This window comes from Dromiciops gliroides, chromosome X (genome assembly GCF_019393635.1).
Source record: "Dromiciops gliroides isolate mDroGli1 chromosome X, mDroGli1.pri, whole genome shotgun sequence".
NCBI lineage: Eukaryota > Metazoa > Chordata > Mammalia > Microbiotheria > Microbiotheriidae > Dromiciops > Dromiciops gliroides.
Genome location: NC_057867.1, coordinates 12,279,829 through 12,295,221, shown reverse-complemented (window position 1 = coordinate 12,295,221; position 15,393 = coordinate 12,279,829).

Here is a 15,393-nt window from a genome sequence, read left to right as displayed (position 1 = left end):
AAGTATTTTACAAACTACCTTGTTGGATAAATGTGAACTATTACTATTTAAAGAGAAGAAGTATAATATACTGTTTTTGGTATTTTAGTTTAGGATATGATCCTGAGCTTTAGAATATATATTATCTTCTTTATGGTTGGAAGGACAAGAGTTTAAAGAAAGTAGAAATTAATTGCATCTTGGTTTCTTCCTAAATACTTTGATTTACAGTAACATTCTCTATCCTATTTAGACCTATCACATATATCACTCTTGTGATTTAGGTGATTTGGGTCTTTGTAGACTGTTCTCTTTCTTTTCTTTTTAATTTATGTAATAAAATAAGCATTTCCATAACAGTATAATAAAAAAAGATTGCACATGAAACTGCAAACCTACTATGTATAACTTGGTATTTCTTTTACAATATAAGAAGTTATTATGTAAATGTAAACAAAAAAAGAATATATATTAACCTTCCTCTCTTGAAGCCATTCCTCTACAAGCAGATGCCCATGAATGGGTGATCTTCATCAATACCATCTCTTGCAGGGCTCAAGAAGGCAATAACAGTCATAAAATGGCAGAGGAGATGGGCCCCTTTGTGGTGGCTCTAAGAATCAGGATCCAGGGATAATCCCATGGGAAATCCAAAGGAAAGTGGTACCAATTGACTGACAGCTACTTCCCGCACCCTGGCAGCCTTGAGAGGTGATGTGGATGCCAGGGCTTTAGGAAAACAAGACAACATTTCAAGCCTCTGAGCTCTGTTCCTGCTTCTCTATAGAAGACAATGCAGGAGGTTAGGGGGTACTCTTGTTATTCACGCTGGAGTACGAGATTTCCATCGGGATCAGGGGATCATAGACTGAGGGATGCCGGAGGCCTTAAAGGTCATCTAGTCCACACCTCTCATTCTATAGATGAGGGAACTAAGGTCAAAGGCATTTAGTGACTTACTCAGAAAATCAAGGCAAGACCCAGGATCTAGAATCAGGTCCCCTGACTCTAAATCGAACACTTGTCTGTGGCAATACAACAGTATGTTTGACAATTAAGAAAGAATATTGGTGGGGCAGCTAGGTGGACACTTAACTAGCTGTGTTACCCTGGGCAAGTCACTTAACCCCTATTGCCTCAAAAAAAGAGAACATTGGTAACTCTGGAGAGACGGGTTTCCACTGAATTATGACACCTGAAGCCAGATGACAGAAGGTTTAGAAGAAATGGAGTGGAGACACTTACATAGACAACTTCTTCAAGGAATTTACTGGATGAAGGGAAGGAGAGATATAATGTGATATAGGGCAGGCATTGTCAGAACTAGTGAAAAAGGAATGCAGGAAACAAACACCACCAAGCTGCCTTTGGGGGGGATTCTGACAAATTTGGGGACATCAGGGAAGGATTCAGGGGATACAAGGATACTGAAGGTGATTGGGGAGGTTGCTAAGGGAGGGGGGATGCTAGTGAATGCAACCTGCTAAAGAACAGGCAAGTAGATGGGATCAAAGCTACATGTTGGGGGGCAGCTAGGTGGCACAGTGGATAAAGCACCGGCCCTGGATTCAGGAGGACCTGAGTTCAAATCCAGCCTCAGACACTTGACACTTACTAGCTGTGTGACCTGGGCAAGTCACTTAAACCTCACTGCCCCCCCCCAAAAAAGCTACATGCTGGCCTTGCCAAGTAGGAGATATCCCTCATCATCAGAGTCTACAGTGAAGGAGAAGGTAGAGAATTGTGCCATCAGAGAGATGTGAGATGTGAAGGAGAGAAGAAGGGGCTTTTGTCAAAATGGCTTCAATTTATTCAGTGATTTACGAGAAGTCCTCAGCTGAAAGTTTGAAGGTAAGGGGTTACAGAAGGGATTTTGGGGAAGGAAGAAGTTTGAAACCGCTGCTGTGGAGAATGGGATAGCAAATGGATTAAAGAAGGGTTCTACGTTTGCCTTGCTACATTGAGAGTCAAGTTGAGATGAGGTCATATGCATTTGTACTTTACTCGTAAAGTTCTGGGTTTAGAATGAAGACGTAGTTTCAAATTTGACACTTACTCTGGGAATGCTGAGCAAGTTACTTTTCCATGTACCTCAAATAATTCTCTAGGATTTGTCTACTAAGTCATAAATGGGCTACCATCTGCCTTGGTCAAGGCAGCTCCCCAGCTTGGAAGTTCCCTACAGAGAGAAAAATCCCAGCCCCTTGGTGAATTCACAGAAAAATCCCAGCCCTAGCCATTCTACACAAAGATCAAACAAAGAAAAATATGTGAAAATGCTCTGAAAAATGAAGATCACTACATAAATGTAATGTTTTAATACAAACAATAAATGTTTCTAAAGGCCCACTGTTACGTGGTGCTTTCTATAGGGGGCCATTTCCTTCTAGTTGAATGGATGCTAAGGTTTCAGAATGGATCCAAAATGGGTTTAAAATGTGCCAATGAAAATAAGACCAAAGTGTAACGATTCTTTATTGAGGGCCTCTGAGGGTGGTGAGCTACACCATACAAATAATCAATCCACTTGGAATTTATATATGTTGCCTTCATTGGGCATTTTTGCAGGGAGGGTTGGGGAAAACGACCTATATCATGAATTTTTAAAAGTTTCTTCTATCTTTAGCTCATCATTCGTGCCATTAATGGAGGTATCATTATTTTTATGTGTTTTTATGAACAAGTTGTGCGTCTCCTCTACAATATCACAGAACTCCACAAACAGAGGGACTGCGTTCTCTTAACATTAGCAAGACACATTCAGAAAGATGCTCTAAATAGATGCATGCTGTCAACACAGAAAGTAGCAGGAATGGAGAATATGGAGTACCAAAATCAAATAGAGACAGTCCTAATTATACTGAGCTCCCAAACCATTCCTTGGCCTGGAAATGCAATAGCTAAAGTAAATCAGATTAATTCAGAGAGGCTTGCCAGCTTAAAAGCAGTGATTTGGGGCTCTTTGCACTATTTTGTGCACACCCAAAAACTATCCATCTTATGCACTTCACCTCATCAGAATTCACTGAAGCCCATCTGAAAGTTTCATTATTCTTTAAGAGTGCATTAATAACCCCACCATATACTTAGTTTTAAGACTTTGTAAATTAATTATTCTGACAGTATGCCACAAAGCCAACATATCAATCATACAATTAAAATTGGAGGAACACAAATTAGTATGTTTCAACAGTCCCTGGACATGTTGAACAATGTATGTTCTACTTAGAAAGTGCCAGTGAACTTGTCTCCTATAAGAAATGAGAGCAGCTGTGGTATGGGGCTCTCACAAGCATCTCATGAGAGCATCCCAGTGGAAAGGATGTTGTTTTTTGTTTGGGGGGCAATGAGGGTTAAGTGACTTGCCCAGGGTCACACAGCTAGTAAGTGTCAAGTGTCTGAGACCAGATTCGAACTCAGGTCCTCCTGAATCCAGGGCCGGTACTTTATCCACTGTGCCACCTAACTGTCCCTGAAAGGATGGGTTTTTGCACACTGAGAAGTGTTGTTGCTTCACTGTTCCTCCACCACCATCCCATCCCAACAAAAGCCCTCAGCTGGATGGCCCAGGAGCTGAGAGTTTCCATTTGTGAGAAGTCCACTATGATGATCCCAGCTCGGACACCATCAGAATGACAACAGCAATCTCCCTGACGTTCGTTTTCCCCTCTCTGGGTGATAAGCCACAGAAAACACCATTTGGAAACAAAGCATGTTTCCAACTTATTACTCCATGAAGTAATGTGCCAAGTAGGTTGCATCAGTTCCAAGGCCTCCTTAGCTGAGCCTTCCCTGGTGGCTCGGATGGCCCTGGAGACACATCCTGTATCTCTTCCATTTATATGGAGAAAGAGAAATGGCATAGAGGACTAGATAAAGAACTCAAGACAACCTGCTTTTTACTCCTCTAAGCTCCAAGACCTTTTTTAACCCTCCTCATGCCCTCCCTCCACTAATTTGCAAGAACTATGCCATTAACCACCTAAGATGATGAATGTGTAAGACAGTCCAGGAAGGCTGAGATCATGAGAGGACTGTCATTAAACAGAGGCCTTGTGGCCAAAAGGCAAGATCTAAACTTCAGAGCTGCCTAAAGCTGCTATGCTTTTATTTCATTTGATTTTTTTATTCACAACAGCTGGCAATAAGTATTTCCTGAAGTGGTTCTTATAAGCACTGAGGCTTAATAAATTGGTGCAATCTCACAGACGGCTGTTGTGCAGGGCTGGGCCATGCCACACTGTGAGTCAGCCTGTGTCCTCAGACTTCCAAGGCTTTCTGGGTGTTTCTTCAATAGCAGTCCTGCAATGGCACGCTATCTACAAGGTGGAGCTACTACTAAACTGCTAACCGTGACTTCTTCATCCATTTCAAGGGCGGCTGAAAGAAGTCTTACATCCCTTTTGGAGACATCTGAGGTCACTTCCAAAGAGACTAGATTTGACCCTCTGCTTCCAGTCACTATAGAGAGTTCAAAAACTATAGTAAGATACTGAAATTAATCAGTTGGTAATTATCACCAATTGTTTTAGTTTACATATTTCCCACAAATTCATATCCACCACTATATACCCTTTAGATACTATTAAGAAGATGATTTTCCAGCAGCAAGAGATAGAAAGAGAAATTTCATTTAAAGTAACGGTAGACAATATAAAATACTTGGAAGTCTTCTTGCCAAGACAAACCCAGGAACTCTATGAACATAATTACAAAACACTTTTCACACAAATCAAATCAGATCTAAATAATTGGAAAAATATCAATTGCTCATGGATAGGCTGAGCTAATATAATAAAAATGACAATTCTACCTAAATTAATTTACCAATTCAGCGCCATACCAATCAGACCACCTAAAAATTATTTTATAGAGCTAGAAAAAATAATAACAAAATTCATCTGGAAAAACAAAAGGTCAAGAATATCAAGGGAAATCATGAAAAAAATGCACAGGAAGGTGGGTTAGTTGTACCAAATCTGAAGCTTTACTATAAAGGCAGGGGGAGCAATAATGATTTCAGAAAAAGCAAAAGATAAAATAGGCCTAATTAAAAGAGATAATCAGGGAAAACATATTATACTAGGAAATACCACAGACAATGAAGTAACATCAAACATTTTTACAAGTTTCTCTGATAAAGGCCTTATTTCTCAAATATATACTAATTTTAGAACTGAGTCAAATTTGTAAAAAAGAGTCATTCCTCAACTGATAAATGGTCAAATAATATAAACAGAAAATTTTCAGAAGAATAAATCAAAATTATAATCCTATAAAAATGCTCTAAATCACTATTATTTAGAGAAATATAAATGAACACAACTCTAAAGGTACTACCTCATACCTATCAGAAATGACAAATGCTTGAGGGGATGAGGGGAAAATATGCATGCCAGTGAGCTACTGGTGGATTACTGAACTGGTCCAACCATTCTGGAGAACAATTTGGAACTAGGCCCAAAGGGCTATAAAAATGTGCATACCCTTTTAACCAGCAATATCACACAAAGAGATAAAAAATAATATGTACAAAAACATTTATACCAGCTCTTTGTGTGGTGGCAAAGAATTGGAAATAGAGGGGATGTCCATCAACTGGAGAATGGGTGAAGAAGTTGTGGCAGATTATTGTGATGGAGTACCATTGTGATATAAGAAATGACAAGGGGTGGTGGTTCGAGAAAAACATGGAAAGAACTGTATGAACTAATGCAAAGTGAAGTGAGAACTGGGAAGTTATTGTGCACAGTAACAGCAATACTGTAATGATGATCAACTGTGAAAGACTTGACTACTCTGATCAAAATAATGATCCAGGACAATTCCAAAGGACTCATAATCAAAAAAAATGCTATTTACCTCCAGAGAGAAAACTGATGAACTCTAAGTGCAAATTGAAGTATAATTTTCTTATTTCCTTTATTTTTCTTGCTTATTTTGATATATGGCTAATATGGAAATATTTCGTGTGATTTCACACATATAACTGATATATTGCTTACCTTTTCAGCAGGTATGGGAAGGAGGGAGAGAATTTGGAACTCAAATTTTTTTTAAAAAAGAGAAAATGTTAAATAATAAATGGAAATGCTTTTTTAAAAATGTGTGTGGAGGGGGAAGCTAGGTGGCACAGTGGATAAAGCACTGGCCCTGAATACAGGAGAACCTGAGTTCAAAATCTGGCCTCAGACACTTGACACTTACTAGCTGTGTGACCCTGGGCCAGTCACTTAACCCTCATTGCCCTGGGGGGAGGTGGGAAGTTGTGTGGAAAACTATAGGTAAAGTTTAAAAATGTGTTGTTACATGGGATCTATAGGAGGAGTAGATGGGGGAGGGTTATTAGGGGAAATTATGCTGATATACTTATATATTTTTAAAGACATCAATAAAATATATTTTTAAACATTTAGAAATAAGAGGAAGAGTCAATTTTTGGGTTTCAAGATTCCTTTCTGGGGGCAGCTAGGAGCTAGGTGGCATAGTGGATAAAACACCAGCCCTGCATTCAGGAGGACCTGAGCTCAAATCTGGCCTCAGACACTTGACACTTACTGTCTGTGTGACCCTAGGCAAGTCACTTAATCTTCATTGCCCCGTGCAGGAAAAAAAAAAGATTCCTTTCTATTTAAAAAAAATATTGATATCTAATGTTCTTATATCATCTTCATTTCTTTCAGGCAAGTTAGTCAACGAGCATTTATTAAGTGCTTGCTGTATACAGGTACTATATTAAATGGTGGGAATATAATATTGTATTCTATGCTAGAGAAACAAAGAAAGGCAGAAACCTGGTTCTTGATCTGTCCAAGAGCTCTAATGCACAGATAACTATGGACATGCAATATATATGGAGTGTACATGGAAAGTAATCACAGAAGAAAGGGATTACCTCCTGAAGAAAGTGGGATTTGGGTTGAGGAAGATCATTTGCTCAAAATCAAAATATGCATTCATACATTATCAAAAATGATAATCAGGGGCGGCTAGGTGGGGCAGTGGATAGAGCACCGGCCCTGGAGTCAGGAGGACCTGAGTTCAAATCCGGCCTCAGACACTTAATACTTACTAGCTGTGTGACCCTGGGCAAGTCACTTAACCCCAATTGCCTCACTAAAAAAAATAAAAAAATAAAACAAACAAACAAACCCCAAAACCTCTAAAAAAAAATGATAATCAAATCTACACATTCGCAGCGTGTACCATAAGCAACCACTGTCCAAGGCACTGGCACAAAACAAACAGTTTCTGCCTCCTACTGTTTTGGCAATCCAAATGCCCTACGTACATACTGCCACTCAACTGGTCAGAATCCATTGGCACCCCTGCACCCCTGCTGTGTACTGCTTTGGCCTCTCAGATACTTAGAAATAGATCAACTTTTTTGGCTTAAAAACATCATCCCAGAATGCTTTCAGAGTATAAAAAGTAAGTTGATACTGCTCTCCTTGCTTTGCTTCTTGGATTTCTAACTTCCTTTTCTTTCCCATGCTATTCTGCATGGCTTCTGAATTAACTGCAACACAGTTAGTTTATTTACTTTGGCCAAATGAATGGTGGATTTCTTTGAAATTGATTGTATCGACCATGCAACAACCCAAATCAGTCATGGGGTGATAAAAATTGGCTTTTAAGGTTGCTAAAATAACAGGAATCCTATGCCACAGTTGGATTATTTAGGTCATTCAGACATGGCCTAAGGCTACTGAGTGTAAAGGGTTGCTGAGATTTGACTATTATTAATACCAAAAGGTAAAGTAGTTCATCAGGGTTTAGGATCAGGAAGCCTGGATTATCCAAATGGACTATCTACATTGAGAAAATTGCTAAGTCCAAATCTTCACTTTGCTTTGGCGTGGTAGACATATTCTCAGAGAAGATTTACATTTCTTCAAGATTCACGTATGTAGCGAGGCATGACAGCTTTTATGAGAACATCTTAATGAACTCATCACAGAATCAGAAAAAGAACAGGTAAAGGCAAAAAAATCCCACCAACATGAAGTAAATTTCGTTTCTGTGCACCACTGACTGCCAAACATAACTCCCAAGAAAGGCCCCATCAGCTGCTCCAAAGCAACCAGGTTAGCAAATGCCAAAGCTACACACAGCCTGGGTAATAACTTTATAAGTACTTTTGAAGTCTTTTCAGGGCAGTCTCAACAGTATCTAAGGGAACCTATATCTATTTCCTGCTCGCTCCCATTTCCCAGTGCCACCAGAAACTCACCCAGCCCCAACCAACCCTTTCCAATAGTTCCCAAGCAATTGTTTTTCTCCAGTAAAATGACAACTCCTTGAGGACAGGGACTATTTGCCTCTGTCTTGTTGTCCCTAGCAATTACCACAGGGTAATTGATCACACAACTTTGTAGCCTGGCCAATTTTTCTTGAGCTACAATAATACTAATAATTCAATTGAACAACTATTTATAAGAATATGTTCTGAATCAACCACATCAATAAGAAAAGTAACCAAAATCATATGATTATCTTGATAGATGCAGAGAAAGCTTTTGACAAAATACAGCACCTGTTCCTAATAAAAACACTAGAGAGCACAGGGATAGGTGGAGCTTTCCTTAAAATAATAAGCAGTAGCTTTCCTTAAAATAATAAGCAGTATCTACCTAAAACCATCAGCAAGCCTTATATGTAATGGAGATAAATTAGAGGTCTTCCCAATAAGATCAGGGGTGAAACAGGGATGTCCATTATCACCCCTCTTATTTAATATTGTCCTAGAAATGTTAGCTTTATCAATCAGAGAAGAAAAAGGAATTAGAAAAGGCAAGGAGGACATAAAACTATCACTCTTTGCAGATGATATGATGGTATACTTAGAGAATCCTAGAGAATCAACTCAAAAATTACTTGAAACAATTAACAACAGCAGGATATAAAATAAAATTTACTTATTCAGTGCCGTACCAATCAGACTACCTAAAAATTATTTTATAGAGCTAGAAAAATAATAACAAAATTCATCTGGAAAAACAAGAGGTCAATAACATCAAGGGAAATAATGAAAAAAAGGCACAGGAAGGTGGGCTAGCTGTACCAAATCTGAAGCTTTACTATAAAGCAGCAGTCATCAAAACTATCTGGTACTGGCTAAGAAATAGAGTGGAGGATCAATGGAATAGGCTAGGCACAGGAGACACAGTAGTAAATCACATTAGTAATGTACTGTTTGATAAACCCAAAGACTCCAGCTTCTGAGATAGGAATTTAGTATTTGACAAAAACTGCTGGGAAAACTGGAAGAGAGTATGGCAGAAGTTAGGCATAGACCAACATCTTATGTCTTATACTAAAATAAGGTCAAAATGGGTACATGATTTAGACATAAGAGGTGATACCAGAGGTAAATTAGGAGAGGAAGGAATAGTCTATGGGAGCCCTTTACAATCCAAAAATGAGCAAACTGGAAACAGAGTACTCCAGTTTCCCTACTGGCACAAAAGTCATGCCTATACCCAGTTGCCCAAGTGGATCATTGGAACACTAATGCAATCCTGACAATCTTCACAACTGATACTAATGCCCACATACAAATCAATTGCAGGAGAATATGAACTTTTGGTGACAGCAAAAAGTGACTGTATCAGGTATTCCAGAGTCTGTTTATTTTACCTGTAATGGCTATGGCCTAACACCAAACAACTGGTTGATGTATTATTTCAATATATTTAAACTACTGAATTCAGTGAAAAAAATCAGTCATCATGGGTAATGGTCAATTTCAATCAGAATGACAAGACATCAAACAGACAAAACATATCTTAAAACAAACAAAACAGGAAAACGGCAGTTTTGATTAAACTAGAAAATGGTCGATTCAGAAACTAGATGGTCTCAGAGGGGAAGGATAAACATTTCAAGGGGGAAAAAAGCTGTGTGTATACACAGACAGGAAAGCTTTGCATTTCCAAAGACACAAAATTGAGTTGATTCACATGGTGTTCAACTTAGCAATTTGGTTTCACACCTCACAAATGAGCTAATGTTGAAGCCTTAAGAGACTTTTAGCTCCCTGAAAGAAAGGAACTGTGTGAATTCAAGACATTACAATTAATTTAAAAATTAAGATGAAGCTAGTGTGCGCCATTATATTGAATTGGATGCCAAAGGAGTAACCAAATGACCAGAGAACTTGCCTCTTAAATTTGTCTTCCCCCTACCCACAATGGGAGGTTAGCATATATAATCTGTGTCACTGCAGTACTAGCTAAAATAGAAAGGGGTTATTTTCAAAAACTGCTGTATTTCATCTGGACTCATACTATGGTATTTCTTTGACCCCTGTGTTTCAGCACCACCATCAAGCATAGTTCTATGTGCCCTTCTGGACATTAAAAAATGGTATGGCCAGTACTGCTGCTTAAATGACAATAATGTTTTTTAGAAAAAGAAATAAACTTTAATTTCAAATGTACAGATGATTTTACGGTCAGTTTCATAGTATTGGTTAGGTGATATACCTCTAGCTAATGTACTTGGAGAGAAGCAAAAATAGATCTACTCAGTAGCATGGATTGATTTTCTTTTTTGCTGTAAACAGAAACTGTCTCCAGCAAACCCGTTGATAATCAAGCCTACACTTGGATAGCTGAACCAAGAGTTGTTTTTTTTTCCACTCAACCTTCTGTCTCTTTCTCAGATGTGATGCATAGTACATTGCAAAATGATCTAGCTAATGAGATAAAAGAAGGTTCTTTCTTAGAATCAATCATTATAAAAGTTACCTCATAAAGACCTTGATCTTTGTGTATAGAATTCCCATTTATGTCCAGCATGTGAACAAAGGACACAAAGACATAACGTGATTAGTATTTTTAAGAAAACAGATTTAGGGTGAGGTGGAGCCAAAATGTATAAGTAAAGACAGGGACTCACCTGAGCATCTCCAAATTCCTCTCCAATCAATTTTAAAATAATGCCTCAAAACTAATTCTACAGTGGCAGAACCAACAAAGGGATGGTGTGGAACAGTTTTCCAGCCCAAGACAACTTCAAAGGTTAGCAAGAAAGGTGTGTCTCACTGGGGTCAGAGTCAAGCTCAGTCCAGCACAAGCCACAAGCCATCAAGCCAGCAGCCGGCCTTGGGAACAGATGAATATACAGTGGTAGCTTCTGGAGCTCTCAGCCCACAGCTGGTAAAGGGGTTGGTCAACTGGTCAGAAAGAGATCACAGAGGACCCTTTGCTGGCACTGGGAGCACTGTCACATTGATAATACAAAGTCCCAGGATGCAGTCCCAGGGTAAGAAAAAATTAGCAAACAACAACAAAAAATAATTTAACCATAGAAGGTTACTATAGGAACAGGAAAGATGAAGACAAACTCAGAATAAGATAACAACATCAAAACAGCTAACTGCAAAGCCTCAAAGAAAAATAAGAATTGGTTTCATACAAAAAAAAAATCCTAGAAGACTTCAAAAAGGATTTTAAAAATCAAATTTAAAAGGCAGAGAAAATTGGGAAAATAAATAATAGAATACAAGAAAATAATGAAAAACAGAATCCATAGCTTGGTAAAGGAGGCATAAAAAACAACAAAGAGAAGAATGCCTTAAAAAGCAGAATTGGCCAAATGGAAGAGGTGGTACAAAAACTCACTGAAGAAACTAATTCCTTAAAAATTAGAATTGCCCAAATGGAAGCTAATGACTTCATGAGACATTAAGATACAATAAAAAATCAAAAGAAGAAAAAATAAAAGAAAATGGGAAATATCTCATTGGAAAAACAATTGACCTGGAAAATAGATACAGGAGAGATCATTTAATAATTATTGGACCAATTGAAAGCAATGAATGGCGGATAGGGGGAGGTGGTGGTCAGAAGCAATACAATTTTAATAATATTTTATTTTATTTTTTCCAATTGCATGTAAAGCTAGTTTTAAAAATTCATTTTTGTTAGATTTTGAGTTCCACATTTTTCTCCCTCCCTTCCCTGCTCCCAAGACAGCAAGCAGTCTGATATAGATTATACAGAACAAGCATGTTCAACATTTCCACATTAGTCATGTTATGAAAGAAGAATCAGAAAAGGGAAAAGCCACAAGAAAGACAAACGAAAAAACAAAAACAAAAACAAAAAAAAAAGTGAAAATAGTATGCCTCAATCTGCATTCAGACTCCATAGCTTTTTCTCTGGATGTGGAGAGCATTTTCCATCACGAGTCCTTTAGAATTGTCTTGGATCATTGTATTGCTGAGAAAAGCAAAGTCTATCACAGTTTATCATCACACAATATTGCTGTTACTGTGTACAATGTTCTTCTGGTTCTGCTCACTTCACTCAGCATCAGTCCACTTAAGTCTTTCCAGGTTTTTCTGAAATCTGCCTGCTCATCATTTCTTATAGTACAATAGAATTCCATTACATTTATATAGGACAACTTATTCAGCCATTCTCCAATTGATGGGCATCCCTTCCATTTCCAATTCTTTGCTACTACAAAAAGAGCTGAGAAGCAATACAGCTTTGAGGAGGGAAAGAAGAGAGAAGGGATGAAAGAAGAGAGAAAGATAAACAGAAGAAAAAATAGGATGGAGGGATATACAGTTAGTAATCATAACTGTGAAAATGAATGGATAAACTCACTCATAAAACGGAAGTGCATAGCAGAGTAGATTAAAAACCAGAATCCTACAATATGTTATTTACATGAAACACACTTGAATTAGAGAGACACTCAAAGAGTAAAAATAAGGAGCTAGAGCAGAATCTATTATGCTTTAGCTGAAGTTAAAAAAGCAGTGGTAGCAATTATGATCTCAGACAAAGCAAAAGCAAAAATAGATTTAATTAAAAGAGATAAGCAGGGAAACTATTTTTGCTAAAAAGTACCACAGACAATGAAGTCTATGAATGAAATATCAATACTAAACATATATGCACCAAATGGTATAGCATCCAAATTCTTACAGGAAAATGAATTACTGGAGAAAATAGACAGTAACACTATACTAATGGAGGACCTCAACTTTTTTCTATCAGAACTATATGAATCTAACCACAAAATAAACAAGATATTAATGAGATGAGTAAAATTTTAGAAAAAGTTAGATATGCTAGATTTCTGGAGAAAACTGAATGGGAATAGAAATTAATATACCTTTTTCTCAGTGGGACTTGGCACCTACACAAAAACTGACGATGTGTTAATGCATAAAAACCTGACAACCAAATGCAGAAAATCAGATGATAATGCAATAAAATTTATGTTCAATAAAGGGCTGTGGAAACATAGATTAAAAATTAATTGAAAACTAAATAATCTAAACCTAAAGAATGAATGGGTTAAAGAAAAAAATCATAGAAAAAATAAATAATTTCATTAGGAAGAATGAAAACAATGAGACAGCATATCAAAATTTATGGGATGTAGTCAAATCAGTACTTCAGGGAAATATATATTTGTAAATACACATCAGTGAAATAGAGAAAGGGCATATCAATTAATTGGGCATGCAACTAAAATACACTAGAAAAAGAACAAATTAAAAATCCCCAATTGAATACAAACTTGGAAATCCTGAAAATCAAAGGAGAGATTAATAAAATTGACCATTGGTTGATTTGATTTTAAAAAAGAAAACCAAATTACCAATATCAAAAAATACAGAGGGTAAATTCACCAACAACAAAAAGGAAATGAAAGCAATTATTAGGAGCTATTTTGCCCCATTACATGCCAATAAATCTAACGATCTAAATTAAATGGACGGATATTTACAAAATATAAATTCTCCAGATTAAGAGAAGAGGAAATACAATACTTAAATAACCCTATCTTGGAAGAAGAAATTGAACAAACCGTTAATAAGCACTGTAAAAAACCCAAACCCAAACCAAACAACACCCCCGCCCCCCAAAAAATCCATCAGAACCAGATGGATTCACAAGTAAATTCTACCAAACATATAAAGAACAATTAATTCCAATACTATATGAACTATTTGGAAAAATAGGCAAAGAAGGAAGGAGTCCTACGAAATTCCTTCTATAACACAGATATGGTGCTGATACCTAAATCAGGAAGGGCAAAAATAGAAAAAAAAAACATAAACAAATTTCCATACTGGGTACTGATGCAAAAAATTTAAATTTTAAAATACTATCAAGGAGATTTCATCAGTACATCACAAATACCATACACTGTGAACAGGTAGGACTTATACCAGGAATCCAGAGCTGGTTCCTTATTAGGAAATTTATCAGCATAATTGCTCATGTCAATAACAAAACCAAGAAAAATCATATGATTATCTCATGGTTTTTATCTTGTAACTGGGGAAGACTGGTGTTCAAGTAAACACAGCTTAAATCAGTATGTCCAAGCACAAGAAACATCCTCATAAGTGGGAAGCAGTCTCAGAGCCACAAACTGTATTTCTTTTTAATACAGAATTGTAGAATTTTGTCCAAATATATGCAAATAAGTCTGACAATCTAAGTGAAATGGATGAATATTTACAAAAACAAAAGTTTTCCAAATTACCAGAAGAGGGGGAAGAAAAAGAAGTTGAACAAACTATCAATGAGCTCTATAAGATTAAAAAAAAAAAAAAAAGCACCAGGACCAGATGGATTCACAAGTGAATTCTACCAAACATTTTTTTTGGGTGGGGCAATGGGGGTTAAGTGACTTGCCCAGCTAGTAAGTGTCAAGTGTCTGCCATCAGATTTGAACTCAGGTATTCCTGAATCCAGGGCCGGTGCTTTATCCACTGTGCCACCTAGCTACCCCCTCTACCAAACATTTAAAGAACAATTAATTCCAATACTATATAAACTATTTGGAAAAATAGTGAAAGAAGAAGTCCTACCAGATTCCTTTTACAACACAGATATGGTGCTGATTTCTAAACCAGAAAGACAAAAAAAAAAAAAAACCAGAAAAAGAAAAGTATAGACTACTTCCTCAAGAAATATTGATGCAAAAATTTTAAATAAAATACTAGTAAAGAGATATCATAAAGATTATACACTGTGACCAGGTAGGATTTAAACCAGGAATGCAAAGCTGGTTTGATATTAGAAAATCTATCGGTATAATTGTCCATATTGATTACAAAACAACAAAAATCATATGATTATCTTGCAGAAAAAGCTTTTGACAAAATATCGCATTTATTCCTACTTAAAAAAAAAAACCTCTAGAAAGTATAGTAATAAAATCATCTTTCCTTAAAACAAGTAGCATTTACCTAAAACCAACAGCAAGCATTATGTGTAATGGGGTAAGCTAGAAGCCTTCCCAGAAAGATCAGGATTGAAGCAAGGGCGTCCATTATCATTACTATGATTCAATACTATACTAGAAATGGTAATGATAGCAATAAGACAAGAAAAAGAAATTAAAGGAATCATAATAAACAATGAGAAAACAAAA